The sequence below is a fragment of the Artibeus jamaicensis genome, unplaced genomic scaffold, assembly GCF_021234435.1.
Source record: "Artibeus jamaicensis isolate MK-2021 breed Jamaican fruit bat unplaced genomic scaffold, CSHL_Jam_final scaffold_537, whole genome shotgun sequence".
In the NCBI taxonomy this organism is placed as follows: Eukaryota; Metazoa; Chordata; class Mammalia; order Chiroptera; family Phyllostomidae; genus Artibeus; species Artibeus jamaicensis.
In genome coordinates, this window is record NW_026522047.1 from 15533164 (window position 1) to 15551760 (window position 18597).

General features: G+C 39.9%; 1 protein-coding gene across 4 annotated transcripts in view; it reads right to left on the reverse strand.

The window, feature by feature from the left end:
- Window positions 1–18597, reverse strand: part of INPP4B (inositol polyphosphate-4-phosphatase type II B) — a 515731-nt gene that overhangs the window by 439751 nt on the left and 57383 nt on the right. The gene's annotated exons all lie outside the window — the stretch shown is intronic.

Below are 18597 nucleotides of genomic sequence, written 5' to 3' on the forward strand. Positions count from 1 at the left end.
TCATGTTTTCAGTCTCTGTTTTTATTTTTCAGATAATCAAAGTACTTTCCTATAGGCAATTTAGCCATAAAATAGACTCAAGTTCTACTCTTTGAAAACAATTTTTTAATCTCTAAATTGAATTGTCTTAGATATTATTGCAGTGATAAAAATAAACATTTAATATTGCCAATGCTGCATCGGATATTGTTCTGAGTTGCTGAATTACAATTTAATACTCATAACAAACTTCCTTGCCGGGTGTGCTGTTAGGGAACTGAAACCCAGCTTGGTCATCAGAAGTCACCTGAGCCCAAGCCAGTCAGCAAAGGCAGGATCCGAAGGCAGGCAGCTGCCCCCCGGCCCCACCCCAGCGACTCTCCCCTGGCGCGAGACCACCTCTGCAGTCACAGGTGAGCTGAGTACCTGTCACCATGGCCGCGTCTTACTCCTTAAATACAGTGCTCAGCTCTTACTGTGAAGTCCCCCATTTTTTTTAATGCGTGTTTTATTAAAAACTTCCATTCTGTGTGTGTTTTTGCTATTTTCTATATTTTTCATATATTCACTAGAACTATAAACACACTATGCTTTGAATTTAGAGTGGTAGTAGCTCCTAAGAGTTTAAAGCAAATTATAGGTATCATGCCATTTGCATTTAAACACACATACTCTTCCAGCACTATTCTTCGAGTTCACTCTTAAATAGTTTATTGTACATTTTCTCGTGTTTCCCATTCTGTTGCCGAAGTCGGAGTCTAGATACCTTATTCTCAACGGGTGGCCCATAAACTGGCAGCATCATCATTGCCCGGAAGGCTGTTAGAAATAGAGAATTCCAGCCCTGACCCGTGTGGCTCATTAGGTTGAGTATCATCCCACAGAGCAAAAGGTGGTAGTTTGACTCCTGGAGAGGGCATATGCCTGGGTTGAGGGCCAGCCCTGGTGGGGACCTGTGCAAGAGGCAACTGACCGATATTTCTCCCTCATATCAATGTCTCTCACTCTCTCTCTTTCCCTCCCTTCCCCTCCCACTAAAAAAATAAATAAATAAAATCTTTTTAAATAAATACAGAATTCGAGGCACTGTCCTAGACCAACAGAGTCAGAATCTTTATTTTAATATGAACCTCAGGAGATCCGTGGGCATATTAAAGTTTAAGAAACCTGCCTCAATGATATATTTGCCTAAATGAAAGGCTTTCTTAATCCTTGCTTGACCTAATTCATTTCCATAGGTTCCCTGAAAGATATTCTTATCAATTTTACCACTGTTTTAGTCTGTTACAATTATTATTGAGTGTTTCACTATCTCTGTAAGGTTTACTGCCTGTAGCGTTACTGAATTTTACTGAACTGACTCCTGAGGACTTAAAACAGAAGCTCCCCTTCCAGGGCCGTTGGAAAAGGTACTTGTTTGCACGGTGCTGTATCCTCCCCAAGTGACAACAAATGCAATCACTTGGGCAAAGACAGAGGCGACCTGCTTCAGCTCTGGTATGTAGCCTTGTAAATGCCTACGAGAGTTACCAAGTGAAACGATCAATGAGGTAGTAGCTGCTGTTTCCTCAAAACCCTGGGAGACTTTCTGCTATATTAAAGTACAACTCTGATCGCAATTCCATTGTGAATTCTCGGATTTCTTTGTTCTCAGGTATTCACTTACAAGGTGCCCTAGGGTGTTTTGGCTTTTTATATAAGTTGACCTGGAAAGGTTCCAGAAGAATATTTTAGTAGGAATACAGGATTTTGTTTCTGGCTAAAACAACCAGTATCAACAACCACCAAAAACGACCACAATAACTAATAAAACCCTCAAACAAACAGAAATATCCACATTGAAAATCATCACAATATGATTCAAAAAAGTCAATTAATGCAAAAGAAAATCAGTCTTGAAAATGTCAGAGAAAATTCTGTGTTGGTAAGTACTTTTTACTGGTTTAGTGAAGTACCAGAACCCATATCTCAATAGGTCTGTCCAGAAAAAGCCCAGCCATTGTTAAGATAACGAGAATGGCTTGTGCAACATCGATATTCCCTGGCAGACAAGGACAATGGACTGGAATGCACATGAGTGAACAATGCTGAATTCACAGTACTAGTCAGTGGGGGTGTTAGACACCACTGAGTGAGCATGTGTACTGTGTGGCTGTCACATTCAAAATGACTGAGTGAGTAGAGCAATGAATCTTCATCATATATTTCATTAAGCTTGAACATTCCTCTGTGGCAACTATTTGGATGATTCAGAAGGCTGCAGCTACGGGCAAGTGGTGATTGGCAGCTTCAGTATGACAATATGCCCGATCGTGCATCCTGTCTTATGCAGAGGTTTTTGGCGAAACATTGAATCTCCCAAGTGACTCAGCCCAGATTTGGTGCCCTGCGACTTCTGCCTTTTCCCAAAACTAAAATCACCTTTGAAAGGAAAGAGATTTCAGTCCATTTGGTGAGAATCAGGAAAATATGATGGTGTAGTTGGTGATTGGGAGAGCTGTGTGAGGTCCCAAGGTGCCTACTTTGAAGGGGACAGAGGTGCCATTGTCCTATGTGTAGATTGTCCTTGTTGTAGATTGTGTCTGCTTCAATAAATGTCTCTATTTTTTATATTACATGGATGAATACTTTCTGGACAGACCAAATATCATGTACTGTGAAAAACAGAGGCATTTACTGAAGAAGACACAAGATACAAAGATGTACGAGGACATGGGCCTTCAGAAAGGAGAGTCCAAAGAAGCAACAAATAGCAGAACTAGACTGCCAAGGACTTAAGACTTTGTCATTTTCAGATGGGCAATATAAAATAAATATGCTATTTATAATGTGTAAGTATATGAAAGAGGGAACTAAAAACCTAAGGAAAAGTAGGACATAAAAACCAACTGGAATTTTCAAAGATCAAAGGTAACTTCTAGAAGAAACAAATAACATGACCATCTTTGTATATGCACTGAATAGAAAATTCAGGACCACTTCATAGTGAGGTAATAAAACGGAAAGACACACTTGAACAATTACATAAAAGGTGTCAAGGAAAGAAAAAGTGATGAAACACATGGGGCGAAGGATGGAATGGAAAGTTCTAACATGTGACCAGATTTCCTGAGGCAGAAATAAGAGATACCGAAGGAGAAGCCGGGGCTGGGCCTAGGGTGAGAGGAGAGCAGCAGCAAGGGCAAAATATCTAAGGAAATTCACTTTCCTTAAATTATGCCACCCAAAGAGGCAACACCGAGACCAAAAATTGGCTAGCCAATCTTCCAGAACTGAAACTTGATGTACAGGAAACACCGTGTTTTCCAAGTAGGATGAATAAAATAAACTTTACACCTAGGGACGAGAGTAAAACTGTTGACTATCAAAGACAAAGAGGACTTCAGAGCAGCCAGAAATAGCTGACGGACCCCTTCAGTGTGGCGCCCTTCCCATGCCATCTTTACCAGCCAGTGCGCCCAGATTACCCCTTCTCTTGATACTTGTCTTCAGTTAATTCCCATACTCCCCCTGGGGAGGATCCAGGGCCCAGTAATGACTAATAAAAAGGATACCAGTGGTCAGTCCCCTTGCATCACAGTAGGACTTCTCTGGGGTACCCTGAGGAGGCAGAGCTTCCTTTGGTATCAGCTGCTCTTCCACTAAATCCACATTTTTTACCAGCTGCCTTTGCTATTTGATAGTGCTTCCCTAATTTTACTTTTCTGACTTCCACAAAGAAGGCTGAGAATCTGGGGTTTGACTCCAGGAAGTGAAGTTACCAACAAGCAAATCCAAGTAAATCAGCAGCAGATTCTCATAACAGCAATGGGTACGAGGAGGCTGCTGAACAGTGCATTCTGAGCATTGAGAAAAAGGACTGTCTGTTGAAACCTGTATTCCCAAATTGTCATTTGAGGCAGAAGTGAAATAAATATCTGCTTGGATGTATCAAAAGAGATTTTACCAAGAGGCACACACCACAAAAAAATTTTTTTTCAGGAAAGATTTTGGGCAAAAAGAAAAAGAAATCATACCAAATGGGAAGTCTAAGACACAAAAGAAACTGGAAAAAAACAGTAATCAGTGACCATGTAGATCAATTTAATCAACAATAACTGTATTTAAAATAATATTAATAATAATGTTTAATTTAGTGAATAAAATCAGGTTGAACTAAGCTATTTTCTAGAAAAAGCAGGAAAGGGGTTGAATTCAAGTTGTAATATCTTGTATTGTTAAAGAGGAGATGATAGAGATTAGCTAACTTTAGACTAAGTATGCAAGCAAAGATTTAAGGCCCATTTCTAAAAGACAGAAATCAGATATATTAACTTCGAACCAGCAAAGAAGAGAGAAAAAATAGAAAACCCCACTCAGAAAAGAAAACTTCTTTCTCTGGATACAGTGGATTAACTGGTCCTGGATTAGTCCACTCACTATGAACAGCCATAAAGTTGGGTAAAATATATAAGGCAAATACTCTGGGGGCGTTCTACAACATATAGCGCAAAACTGCACTTTTGAGTAAAGGGAAAGCCTCCCAATTTCCCCAACTCTCTCTTTAGAAATAATTTTCCAACCCCCATAAAGCAAGCAGGCATCCAAGCAAAGCATGTGGTCCTGCTGCATGTAGCAGTCAAGATTAGAGTTCAAGGAAGCGACAGCAGACCGAACGTGCAAGGCAAGGAGGCAGAACGGAAGGAGTTGTGCAAAAGGCAAGTCTCCAAAGTCTGAGCAGTATTCCCTGTATGTGCAGAGCGAGAATACATAAAGCTTTTTAGGGAGTCACTGCTACTAGTTGAGAATGAAACAGAAATATTAGAGGTCAAGTGGGACAGGACATTGTAGTTCATGCCAGTCAAAATGAAAGAGCTGTTTAACACCTCCTGATACTGTAATTTCTTTACAATGTCAGAGTAGATGAATTGAAAAGTGTACTAAGAAAACAGAAGATGTGACACACAGAAATAAAACACATCAAAATAAACTGATCTAGAGAAGACACATGTGTTGCAGTTATCAGATAATAACTTCAAAGCAGCTACAAAAATGTACTTAAAGAAGCTGGAAAATAGGTTCAGAAAATTAAAGGAAAATATCACTTTAATAAAAGAACAGATAGGAAATCTCAGAAGAGAAAGGTGAGCTTTTTTAAAAGGCTAATAGAAATTCTAGAACCGAAAAGAATAATAAATAAAATTCAAAATTCACTGGATGTACTTAATAGTAATTTTGAGATGGTAGAAGAAAGAGTCAATGAAGCTGAAGAGAAATCAATAGAAATTAAGTAGTTCCAGAAATTAATTAGAGTTCCAGAGAACTGTATGGCAATATCAAATAACCAAATACATATGTAACAGGAGTCATAGAAAGAAAAGAGAATAGAACACAAAAGTATTAAAATAAATACTGGCTAAAAATATAATCAATTTGTTGAGGAAAAAATAAACGTATAGAGTTAAGAATTAGAGGACACGCCCCCAAAAACATACAATTAAAGAAACCTACACCAACACACATCATAGCCAAACTGCTGAAAACAAAAGAGAGAGCAGTCAGAGTCGAGGGCAGATCACTGCAGGAAACAACGCTAAAACAACGGCTGACTTCTCATCTGGACAAGGCAGTCCAGACCACAGTGGAACAGCACCTTTGGCATTTTTAAAGAAAAAAAGAAATGTTATTTAAAAATTTGTATCTAGTAAAAATATACTTCAAAAATAAGTTAAAATAAAGATACTCTATTATGAAAAATATTTGGAGAAAACAAAATACAAATAAGAATGTTAAAGAAAGAAGGGAAATCATATCATGTGAAAAGGCAAATCTACAGAATGAAAGACACTGAAAAAAGTAAATAGTGGGTTATATAAGGATTTTCCTTATTCCTCTAAAAGATGACTATTTTTTTAAAAAGCAATTATAATAGCATTGTAAGGTAGTTTATAAAACATGAAAAATCAAGGATGTGTGAACAACAACACAATCAATACGGGGTAAGTGAATGGAATTCTACTGTCAAAAGGTACAACATTTTGGAAGCGGGAAACAAAACCTAGAAGTGAGAAGCACACAACATGAAGTGGTAACGTAAAGGATGGCTAAAGGAACACTAAACGGTCAGGTGCTAACATGATAATTTTGACCCTAAGTAGACTTGAATAAGTTAAGAGTAAGAAAGTGTTCATGCTAGAGCAAACACTACCTCAATGTAAAAAAGCAAAAGAGCTAAGAAGCCAAGAAAGGAAACAAACAGAATATTAAAAATACCCAAATTCAGGAAAGTAGCCTAAAGTAGTCAGGAAAGGAACAACAAAAACAAACAAAAGTAAGAGATTAATGAAAAAAATAAGATGAAGGCAAATTTAAATAATATCAACTATTGAATGCAATGTAAGCAGAGAGAAAGTTAAAAACACACAGAGTAAACGAGCGGTTGAGAAACTATAACCTACAGGCCAAATCTTGTCCATTTGTTTTTAAATATTTATTGAAAAATAGCCTTCTCGGTGCACTTACACATTGTCTGTGGCTGCTTTTGTGCCACCATGGCAGACAGAGGTTCAGTAGTTGTGACAGAGCCCACGTGACTGACAATGCCTAAAACGTTTACCATCTGGCCCTCAACAGAAAAGGTTTGCCGACCCTTGGACTAAAAGTTTGCTGACCAATCATACGTATAGCCCATTTTGTGAGACTGAATTAAAAAGCCAGATCCAACTATATACCACAAGATTCAACTTGAATTTAAAGAAAAATATAAAAATAAGATGAGAAAAGTTATACAATGTAAACAGAAAGATAAGAAAGCTGGCATGGTTATATTAATATGAGGCAAAGTAGACTTCAAAACTAAATATATCCCAAGAAATAAAGATGGGTACTTCAAAGTGATAAAAGGATCCATTCATCAGGAACACATGGCAACCTTAAATATGTGTGTACCTAATGATAGAGATTCAAAGTTCATAAAGTCAACACTGATAGAACCAGAGGGAGAAATAATCAAATCTATAATCACTGATGATTTTTAATACCCTCTCAGCAATTAATATAAATAAGAAGACAAAAAAAAGTCAGCAAAGAAAAAGATGAGCTTAACATTTCACCCAACCTCCTTGACCTACCTGACAATTACAGAACACTGTAATTACGCAACAGCTTTAGTACCCACGGTCTTTTCAAACACCTGGAAGAGTCACCCTAATCTAGACATAAAATAAACCTCAATATATTTCAAAAGACTGAAATCTCCCAGAGAATGTTCTCTTCCCAAATTGGAAAGACATTAAAAATCTTCAATTAGATATGCCAGAAAATAAATCACTGAAAAATTAAATAACCCATTTCTAAATAACCCTTGGGCCTAAGAAATAAAATGAAAAAGGAATGAGAAAATGTTTCAAACTGTGTAACAATAAGACTAAACAGCAATATTATGGAACATTGCCAAAGTAGAGATTTAGAAAGAGATTTATAGTTTTAAATGCCTCTACTAGAAAATAAAAGGTCAGCTTTTGACTTACGAACCTGAAAAGGAAAGAGCAACTTAAAGTCTAAGTAAGGAGAAGGAAAAATATATTAAAAATTAGAAGAGAAAATAAGAAAACATTAAATAGACAAATAATAGAAAAAATTTTAAAGAAACACAAAATGGTTCTTTGAAAACTTTAATAAAATTGATAAACCCCTAGCAAACTACTCAGAAAAAAAGAGAAATTAAGAAAATTAGTAATGAAATAATAAATATTGCTAGAGACCTTATAGACATTAAAGAAAAAATGGAAAAATTATGCCAGTTAATTCAATAACTTATATGAAATAGGCATATTCCTTGAACAACTCAATTTACCAAAACTGAATCAAGGAGAAAAAAATAAGCTAAATGGTATTTCTCCTTCTATTAAAGAATTTGAATTCATATTCAGAAACCTTCCTACTAATAGAAAAAGCATAAAAGAGGAGAAAAACAAATAGAAGAGGAAAAATACAAATAGGAAGTGCAAAATGAAAGCAGTAGAAATTTCAAATGTATTATGAGAAACTATATAAAATAGACTTAAATGTTTCAATTAAAAAATAAGTGTCCAGCCCTGGCTGGCATAGCTCAGTGGATTGAGCACGGGCCTGCGAATCAGAGTATCGAGGTTCGATTCCCAGTCAGGGCACATGCCTGGGTTGCAGGCCAGTTCCCAGTAGGGGATGCATGAGAGGCAACCACACATTGATGTTTCTCTTCCACTCTTTTTCCTTCCCTTTCTCTCTCTCGAAAAATAAATAAATAAAATATTTAAAAAAAATAAGTGTCCAGCCTGATAAAAAAATAACCAAATAAATTTAATAGTATGGGCTTTAAAAGATACAAGTGTACACTGGAGCACTAGACATAAACGGATGAGTGAGAAGAGTAAACGCAGTTGCATGAAGGGAAAGAGAGCGGTGTAGCCACGTTGCTCCCCAGCATCAGACAAAATGCATGACTGGGGACAAGGAGTCTCTACCCAATGATAAACATTCAATTCACCTGAAAATCCAACAGTGAACAATTCTTACACTGTGTTAGCAATGCTATATAAAATAAAAATTGATAGGAGTACGAGGACAAAATAAAATATTTCCCCTCACCCCATCTTGATGGAAGATTTTTAACACACTTAACGTACTTTGAGAATTTCTGAGCTCTTAATATAACAAGCAAACAAAAATTAATGATATGCCAAATATTTGAATACAAATTATAAAAATATGTAACATGTATTCAGTAATATATAAATGATAAAATGACAGAGTCCAGTAGCAAACAAAAAAGGAAATGTATTCTTCTTAAATATAGATATAAAATAGTCATCAAAATTGACTAAATATTGTTCTTTTTAGACAACTGCTCCAATTACACTAAAAATAACTTGGAGATCAATCACAAAGATATCCAAACAATTAAGGTAAGGTTTCAAAACAGATTTTGATCTGGACGTGATCTTTAATGAAAGTCCTTTGACCGTGGGGCCCGACATTGATCGCTTCCAGGCTCCATATCAAACTCTGTGCAGTGCAAGGACTGATGACAATGAAAGGAGCTACAGCGATGAAGAATGACAGGATGAGGGTAAGAAGACCAGAAGATTAAACCTAGAATGTGATTCAGGGCTGGATCTCATTCCAGAAGGGAAAAATGCTTTAAAAGACATTATTGGGATGATGAATGAAATTGGAATAAGGATTGCAGATTAAACAAATATTAATACTAAATTTTCTGAATTTGGTGAGTGCACTACAGATATGTAACAGAATATCCTTGTTCTTACAAAACACTATTGCTGCATTATGAAGTGAAGAACCATGACACATGCAACTTACTGTCATATCGTTCAAAAACTCAGCACATTGTGTCTGCTTGCACACACACGCACACATGCACGCACGCACATGATCCACTAGTTGGAGCGGTCCCAAACCCCTACTTACAGATTCAAGGGGAAGTAACAGATTCTGTATTCACCGTGTTAGTCACATGCAAAAAACATGTAGGATGATACTGGTGTGGGCAAAACACAATCTGTCATAAATCGTGAATAAAGAAATGGAAATAGTCTCTCATAATTAACATATATACGGAAAGGATTACCAATGCTCTCAAAATTGTGGAAAATAAATAAAGCTTTTTCCTGATAATTAAAAGGACAATGAATGGTTAAAAGCTTTGGCTGTGGAGTGAAACAGACATGGGTAGGGTTAAAATAAATTACCCAACATGGATCACGAGGGTAAGATTACCTACTCTACTCTGCTGGTCACGGAATAATAAGGGCTTACTGTTACCATTATAAATACTGCAATGTTTTTGGAAAATATAGAAGTATGAGAACAAGAACATTTGTCGCTCATGATTGCCTCACTCAAGAATATCCAAACTCATTTCAACTGACATTGCCAAAACAAAGTAAGAGTCCTGTTTTTTAAAAAAAGGACACGATTCAATATAAAAACGGTGTAAAAAAAGACAAAGATCTTGCTGTCTGTGTGCCACCCTGTGATCCCAGGGGACATGGCTGTGTAGGACAGATGCAGAGTCAGGGCAGCCGGGCGTCTCACGCAGCAGGCGACAGGGGAGGATGAAGCCCCTGAAGGGGCCAGAGGAGGCCTCACCAAGCAGGGGGGACACAGAGCGCAGCTGGGCCTCAGATCCGTGGGGAGCAAAGGGGACAGGCCTGAGAGCAGCAGAGACACAGGGGACAGACTGAGGGATCCACTCATGAAGGGCCCTGGGGGAAGGGTCAGAGCAGATTGTTGGGGCCTTTTAGGGAAAGCAATGAATAAGGAGTAATTCCTCGGTCAGGTGAGGAGCATGGATGCCGAATTAGGGAATTTGACATGAATAATTTTTCCATGAAATTTGAAAGTTCTTTTTTTTTAATTGTTCTTCCCAAAGCCTCTCATATCCCATACATATCCCATTAGGGACTGAATGTTTGTGTCCCTCCAAAATTTATAGGTTGATATCTAATTCCCAATGGGATGGTATTAGGAGGCAGGAACTGTGGGAGGTCATTAGGTCACGAGGGTGGAACCCTTGTGAATGGGATTAGTGCCCTTCTAAGAAGCCCAAAGAGCTAGCTCTCTGTCCTTGTGCCTTGTGAGGATACAATGTACAGACACAATGAGAAGTAGCCAATCCAAAACCGAAGAGGGACCTCACCAGAGCCCAGCCACGGTGGCGTCCCGATCTCAGGTTCCCAGCCTACAGAACCGTGAGGCATAAATGTCTTGTGTTTATAAGCTGCCCCATTGATGGTACTTTTTTATAGCAGCCAAAACTCACAAAGACGTGTCTGCTTTTCAAAAAAAAATCTGCTTTAAACTACTTAATGTTTTTTAGGATGTAGAATTCTGTTTTATTCCTATCTGGGGGCCTGCTGTATAACATATTATATAATGCTAAAATACAAACACCACAAGCCTACTGACATCTAAGTTGAGGTTTCTTCTAAGACCTGCTTAGGAAAATAGACATTTTTCAGAGCTGTGAAATGAAAGCCAGCCACATAAGGCAAAGACCAGTGAATCACATCATAGGCAGCTGAAAAAGAAAATGAAATTGTTCCATGTGGAGAGCAGAGATCTAGGAGGCCCGAGCTGCCTTGCAGATGGGGAATGGTGGCCTGGGCAAGGACATTCTGATCCAAGAGGCTGGCCCAGTCATCTCCTGAAGATCTGCACTAACTCTCACTTACAGATAGTCCACACACCACGTGTGTCCTCAGTTTCCCCACCTGTAGGTCTTTTCCAGCTGTTACTGGTCTAGATTTAAGGATCACAGCCAGATTTCTGCCCCAGCCCATCCCTGAGGTTTGGAACAATCTGCCTGCATGTGTCATATGCAAACACCCTGCTGGCCGCTGGAGGAAAAGGCGGCTTTGCCCTTCCACAGCTGGACCATTTGATTCTAAGCAACTAGCTGGGGAAATCCTGGACTTAATGAGTCCTTCTCCTGCCCTTGGAAGAGTCACAGAATGCAGCTGTCAGACACCAAGAGTTGCACGGGCATCTCACAGATCCTCTGCAGTCCCTCAGATAACATCGTGTTCTTCGTTATCAGTTACCAACTGCCTGACAGCTGAGACTCCACCTCCTCTAAATTCCCCAACAAAGGATGACTGGATGTGTCTTCCTTACTGGGCTGTACATGCTGACAGGTCTTTGAAGACCAGCAAATTTTATTTTATTTTTTTCTACAAGAAAGGGAAGGAATAGCATCTGTGGCTGGACAGTTACTGAATCCAGTACCCGAGCATCTGTCTCCCCTGAGCCAGGCACTGGGCTCACTTCTTCAGATGTGGTTCAGAAGAGAGTAAGTGATTCCTGGCACACTGCAGCCCAGGGGACACAGCTCAGAGCAGAGGAGTGCTCAGAGCCTCGGGACCTGCCACCGAGCCTTTACCCTGGAAATGTCTGAATCAGGACTCTAGTCAGAATAAATGCTTTACTGAGATGGGACGGTTACCAGACACCCACAGCACCCCCACTTACGACAACCAGACTCGGTCTAAATCAACTGCTTATATCTTGCTCTAAAAAAGTGACACCAATTTTTATTTCAAATGCTTACTTATTTCAAGGTTAAACGTTGAACTGTACATTGGGGGTGGGCACGATGATGCAGTCCCTCTTTGTCATTCTCTGTCATAGCCGGTGTCATTTGGTGGCTGGCTTGAGGCTGTCAGGCTACTTACAATAGAGACCTACTTCCGAGTGAAGCCAAAATGGGTTTGTCGTCGACCTGCCGATTATCACCCCAGCCTCAGCAGTCAAGCCAGTACGACGAAGATGAAGACAGGTCAGCCCTGGACAGCCCCTCAAGACAAATTTGCATATCCATTCCCATCTCTCCTTGTCTCTTTTTTATTATATTTGAGGCTTGCTGGGGTCAAGGGACTCTTGGCAATAAATATCTTTTCAAAGAGAGAAAGACCTCACATCTTTCACAGATTTGTTTTCAGGATGAATTTTACTGTTGAAAGCTCATCCACAGTAGAATATGCCTCTCAAAGAGGAAATGGAACATTTTTCAATAAACTGTCCCCACCCAGGGAAAAAATGAGATGAGCTTTATGTCAATACATCTATGACAAAAAAATATATGTGTGAACTTTGTCAGTATTGTTTTCTATTTGTGCAAATTGCCACCCCAAAAAATGCAGGATGCTTATTGTGTGAAGTGTTAATGGAAAACTCTGAAGATGGCTCCCTCCCGCCTGGCTGGAATCCCAAGGATAACTGTCCTCCGCCCTTGCCTTTGCTCCTTTTTTTTTTTTTCCACAAATGTTCAGTCCAGGTCTTACTGATTCCTAAGAAAACACTAGAAAGGCATTACCTTGGTGACTGATTGCCACCTTCAGCAATTGAAAAATAAGAATAACAGCGGTCCGTTTCCAAGTAAGGTCATCGCTACTGGCACACGTGGAAACTGTGCTCATTCCCACACTAGCTGATCTGGAATGAATTTTTCATTCAGAATTGCCCTTTATACTTTTAGTAATTCCTCTGCATCTCTTCTCTTCTCAAAAATAACTCCGAAATATTATTAGCCAGGGGTTTCTTTTGCCTTCGATTTCTCAAGTAAATGAGTCATGCTGTTCTCTAGGACCTCTGTTACTAATGAGCTTCTTTATTTGGGCCGAAGCACTAGTGGCCCTGAGTGCTGACAAGCAGTAAAAATAATTGCTTGGAACTCAGATGGTGCCTTTGTGTGTGAATAAGCCAAGTGCACTTTGAGCTACAGACCTGCCTTTTCGTTCCTTCTACTCCCCCTTCCTGCCCACACCAATATTTATTATAACGTTGTCTTTTTTTCGGTTATGCCATGTCCATACTTTAAAATTATTGGAACAGTATTTTAAATTCAGTTTTATGTTAATCAGCAAAATGTATCCTTTTCCAAAACCAAAAAAAATGTTAAACTTCAAAGTTATTGAAATGATCCTGGGGGTTCTTCTATTACATATTGAAGATGTGCATATATTTCTACCAACTTAAAAATATATGTGTATCTGCAATATGAAAGGATTCAGTCTCAAGGTGAAGGGCTCGTGAATTTGATTTTGTAACTCTTTTCTGCTTTACTGAATTTATTAAATACAATGAGGTTTTAAGAACATGCATCAAATAAAATTGCTTAATAATTCTCATGTAGCTAAACTCTGACCCAAACATGAGGCTTTTGTACACTCCCCTCAGAACTGAGGGGGGGCAGATATGCCCAACAGTGGACTGATGTGGGCAAAAAAAAAAAAAAGACTAAAATATCTTCCATTTGCCATGCACATTACAATTTCAAACTGCGTAGCTCCTCATGATCAGACCTGCCCCAACTGCAGCTGCCTCAGAGGCTTTGCAAGGATTCAGTGCAACAATGCAGGCACATTCCTGGCACATAGACAGGTCACAACAAATGGAAACTCTTATTCCTGGCCCTGATTTCTCCTTCTTCTGTGGATGGAGCACATTTCTAGTCCGTGTGTTCTCATATACCTGTTAGTCTTTCCTTCAAATTAGCATTGAAATCAAGGAATAGCCACCGACTTTCTCTTAATTTTTTTTCTGAAAGGCGCCTGAGTAATTCATGGTGGATGAATTCCTCAGACTATATTTTATGTCTATACCAATTTCTCTCACTTTTTTGAGTCTACACTTCCCTGGGATCAATTAGAAATAATATTACATTGACTTTTCATGAACTTTTCAAACAAATTTTTGTGTTTAATTATCCATCTCTTCAGAGATTACAGTCCATGTTCTCTCCCAGATACTTCCTTCTCTGGCAGTAATCTCAATTAGTCCTTTTTTCCCCCATTACTTCCCAATTGCAAGGCTATCATATTAACTTCTGAAAGAGCTGGTGTGAGACTGTCAGACGAAGGGAGAAAATTAGAAATGAAGGAGCTGTTGCTTCTAAGAGCTGAAGGCCCTCCCTTCACATCCAACATGGAGCATTTGCCCATAAAACCAACAACACAACGAGGAGATTAATCTGGAGCCACGTGGAAGTTATTTGAAAAAAAAACGTGGCTTTAATGAACTTGCTTTAGAGAGAAATAAAGTGTCACCCTGTGGTCAGTGGAAGAGTTTATCCTGTTACCACTGCCCTGTAAAATGGTTCCTTGGTCTTTAGTAGCTGGCTGCTATGCTCAGTGTATCACAATAACTTTTGGTAACTTTTGCAGTGGCATTATAGTAATATCTACTGTCTGAAGGAAAAAAGACCGTTGAATTCACAGTACAATGTACACTGGGAGAAGTTACTCCCCACATGCGCCCTTTTCTTCGCTCACAGAATCCTAATTTTGCTCAGGTCTTCCTCATTAAACCCCAATTTTCTCCAGGCATCAAATGCTTCACTGGCTTTGGTGAAGGCAGCCCTGTGTCTGGGGCCAGCCCCAGCACTAGCCCCGGGGGGTGAATGAGAATTTGTCCAGTCCCCTTTGCCAGGGATTGCCTCATCCTAGGCCATGTGACTTAGCTCAGGCTGATGGAGAGGATTTTAAAAAGAGATGCGGAGAAGGGGCTCCCCTTCTGCTCCTGGAGGTTGTCATATCTGCAAGTTGTTATAAAACCAGCACCCATCCTGGACCTTGCGGGAAGTCAGCCTAAAAGGAGGTGCTGGGGACGGCCAGGTAAAAAGATAAATGTGAAGTAGAATTTTGATGACACCAGGAAACTGTTGTTGGATGAACTAAACTCAGGACTGCCCTACCTCTGGAGTTTTTGCTATGTCAGATAATGAATCCCCTTGTTATTAGACATGTTAAGATACTTGCGGCCAAAAGCAGCCTAACAAAGCTACAGCAATATCATTTTATGAGATGCTTGCCAAAGGCTAAACAATGCGCATCACTTTAGGGCTGGGCCAGAGGCTCTGCTCTTATTACGTAGCATTCTAAGGTCTATTCTCTCTCGGCTTCCAACTCACAGGCATGTGTTCTTAAAACTTAGAAAGGGAAGGTGATGCAAAGCATTAGGCAAAATAACAAATATGTCAAATATGGAAAAGTGAGAGCATTTCATAACACTCACCAAAAAAGTCTAGTGGCGCATAAAGGACAGGCCTGGATCTGAAACTCTCGTATTTGTCAATCTGCAATGCCTACCGAGCAGATGCATCCTTACAGGTTATCTGAATAAGGCATATGAGATTGAAAACAATATCAGATTCTACCACATAAAATAAGAGCCAGAATGGCCAAGGTTAGCTGTAACAGGAATAATGTTAAGTCTTAGATCCAGGTCCTAGAAAATGCGGTGTACAAGTATAGGAAAGGGTTGAAGAGAAGCCCTAGTGGTCTTCATTGTCCCCAAATTTGGTACATACAAGCAGTATTATGTGGCCACCATAAACTTTACAAGATCTTCCTTTATCAATTGGGTATAGTGTGTAGAGATAGGTCATTTTAAGCCCCAGTTAGGTATCTAAATCACCTGTGTCCTTTTAAGTATGCAAATGTCTGGCTCACCTCCAAATATAGTGAATCAGAACACTACAGCATTGGACCAGGCTTTGAGCATTTTGTAAAATCCCACAGTCAATAGCCAATGAGCTGGTCTGCACTCCAGACCAGGCAAGATCTGCTGAACTCAACTCTAACAAGTAAAGAGGGAAAATGCTGCAAATTCTTATGTCATCATATTAAATCTGGAATACGCCATCATATTAAGAAACATCAATAAATTATTTTAACAGCTTCTCTGTTGTGTCATGTGAAAAAGACAATGTCTTTCAACTCACAAAAGAGACACGCAGAAGAATGTACAGAGAACGTGGTAGAAGAACACAGCTCTGTGCGTTATCTGAAAGGTTATTGTTTTATACAAACTGGCCATGGGCATGAAGGACCAGCAGTGTGCCTGAAGTTAGCGTCAACATCTGTAAAAGCTTTCCCAGTCAGCTCCAAGACGAAATGATGCCGAAGAGCCCAGACACCGTCAACCAGCAGTAAATCATGCAGAAAGATTTTTCAACGGCTGACTCAAAAAAAATGAGGTAGTCATGCTATAAAGAAGCCCAACGTACAATAACTGTTCATCGTAAAACAATAAAAGTGAATCTTAATCATTTTCATTATTCCAACTGTCCTTGTAATAATGTGGGTACAAAAACCATTGAAAGTAAGTTTTTGTAAGAGAAAATGCTCCCTGCCCACCACATCTCTCTCTTCTGTCTTTGGCCAAACAAGGGTGTGGCCGCATCTGGGGACGCCACCGCCCACCACGGCCCCTCCCCCAAGTCTCCTCCGCTGCCTGAGCTGTGCTTCTTGTTTAGGTTGCAGATAATATGATTACCTTTCAGAGTTCTTCCTGAACAACCTCCCCAAACCTGGGTTGACCCTGCAAAAATGAACGCTAGCCCTCACCCCCCCCCCCCCTGTGTAGAACCCTGACGCAGCATCGATCGTGCTGTCTTGTCCTGTTTTATTTATTTGTACGCCCCCCATCTTGCAACGTGTGCATGCACCCACACACACTGCAAGCTCCTCCTGGGCCAGGACACAGCACCTAGCATATTGTGGAAAACGCAATACAAGAAAACATATTTTTCATGAACGAATGCATTGTCACAAAAAGAAGTGACTTTTTGCCATTGGCTAAAAAAGCACACAAATCTTCTTGAACATTTTTCACTGTGTTCTGCAGCATTCCCTGTTTCATCTCCTGGCCTGGGGAGCAGGGTTCTCAAGATGAAAACCTGACTGGAGTTCTGTGCATAGGCTTCTTTGGGTACTTTTGCATGTTGGTTCCCCACTTTGGAAACAGCAAACATGGGTAACATCATAAACTGTATTTGAAATCATGTCTGTGAAAGCCTTTCCAAACTAACGTATTGTGGCTGCTCCTGGTCAGGATGGAGAAACACGCTCATGTCCGCACACACAGCAATGTCTGCAGGTGACTGGGTCATCCGTTTCCAATCAATCTTATATTTTTTTAAAAAGGTTCACATTGGACGTCACAGTAATCAGGGTTGTGTGAGGTTTTTGAAGCCTCTTCTGTCTTAGAAAAATTCACCTGAAAGTCTTTGTGAAGCTGAGCAAACGTGTGTGGCGTTTGTTGTTTTCTTGTTTTTCACACATTGACGGAAGCGGAAAGATTACACGGCCTGTTTTGTCAGATATCCTGTTAAGTGAATTGTATTATGGGCTCCCTGTTACAGTAGGATATTGGGGTAACGCTGACTTTTTATCCTTTGAATCTGATGGTTCAGGGAAGAAAACAGTCTTAGCCAAGGGTAGAGCATAAACCATTTCAAAATCTTTGAGAACGTAACTAAGCCAACTGAGTAGACATGGAGGCTGGCCAAAGGCAGCTTGTGAACCAAAAAATGATCATTTCTGATTGTCTAGAAACCCTAACACAACTGAATGTTAAACCAAAATGTGTCATACAACTTGAGCCCTTCAAGGGGGGTTAGGGGCTAATACCCTTCAGGGCTCCATGCAGAAAGCATGGTCTGTAACAACACGCAAAGTGCATACACGCACACCCGCACTTTTATCATTTGTTTGTTCTGATAGAGTCCACGTTTCTGTGTTAGCTGCCCTGGCCCTCATTCTGTGTCCCCTGGCTTTCTGGAAGCATTTTAGAGCCTGAAAACACTCTAGGTGGTATTAGAGTTGAGCAAAAGAAATTGAGCAAATGACCACACGCACTTCTGTTCTCCAGCTGTCTTCTCCCCACCCACCCACATACCCTCAAACATATACACACAGAGTTTGTTCAGGTGCAGACGAACCTTGAGAAGGTAGGTCATCTCAGTGATTTAAAATCTCAGTGTAACTCTGAGAGACACCATAATTTGATGAGTAGGTTTACTCAAGAATTAAATTACTTGCCCTGAGCTACCCCTCCTGTGGGTGAAGCTGGTTCATAGCACATTGCCAGTACTGGAGGAATCCCACGGAAGCACTTTGCAATAAGCCAGCCCAAATTTTTCCATCATTCTCCTTGCCTGGTTAGCCTAGACCTAATTCACTGCAGCAAACCGTTCTAAGACACAGAGAGAACAAGATGTTCTCTTTAATCATTCAAGTTGAATGCAGTGTATATGGGGGAGGGGGAGGGCATACATCTGAAGAGGTGTGAGCCAGG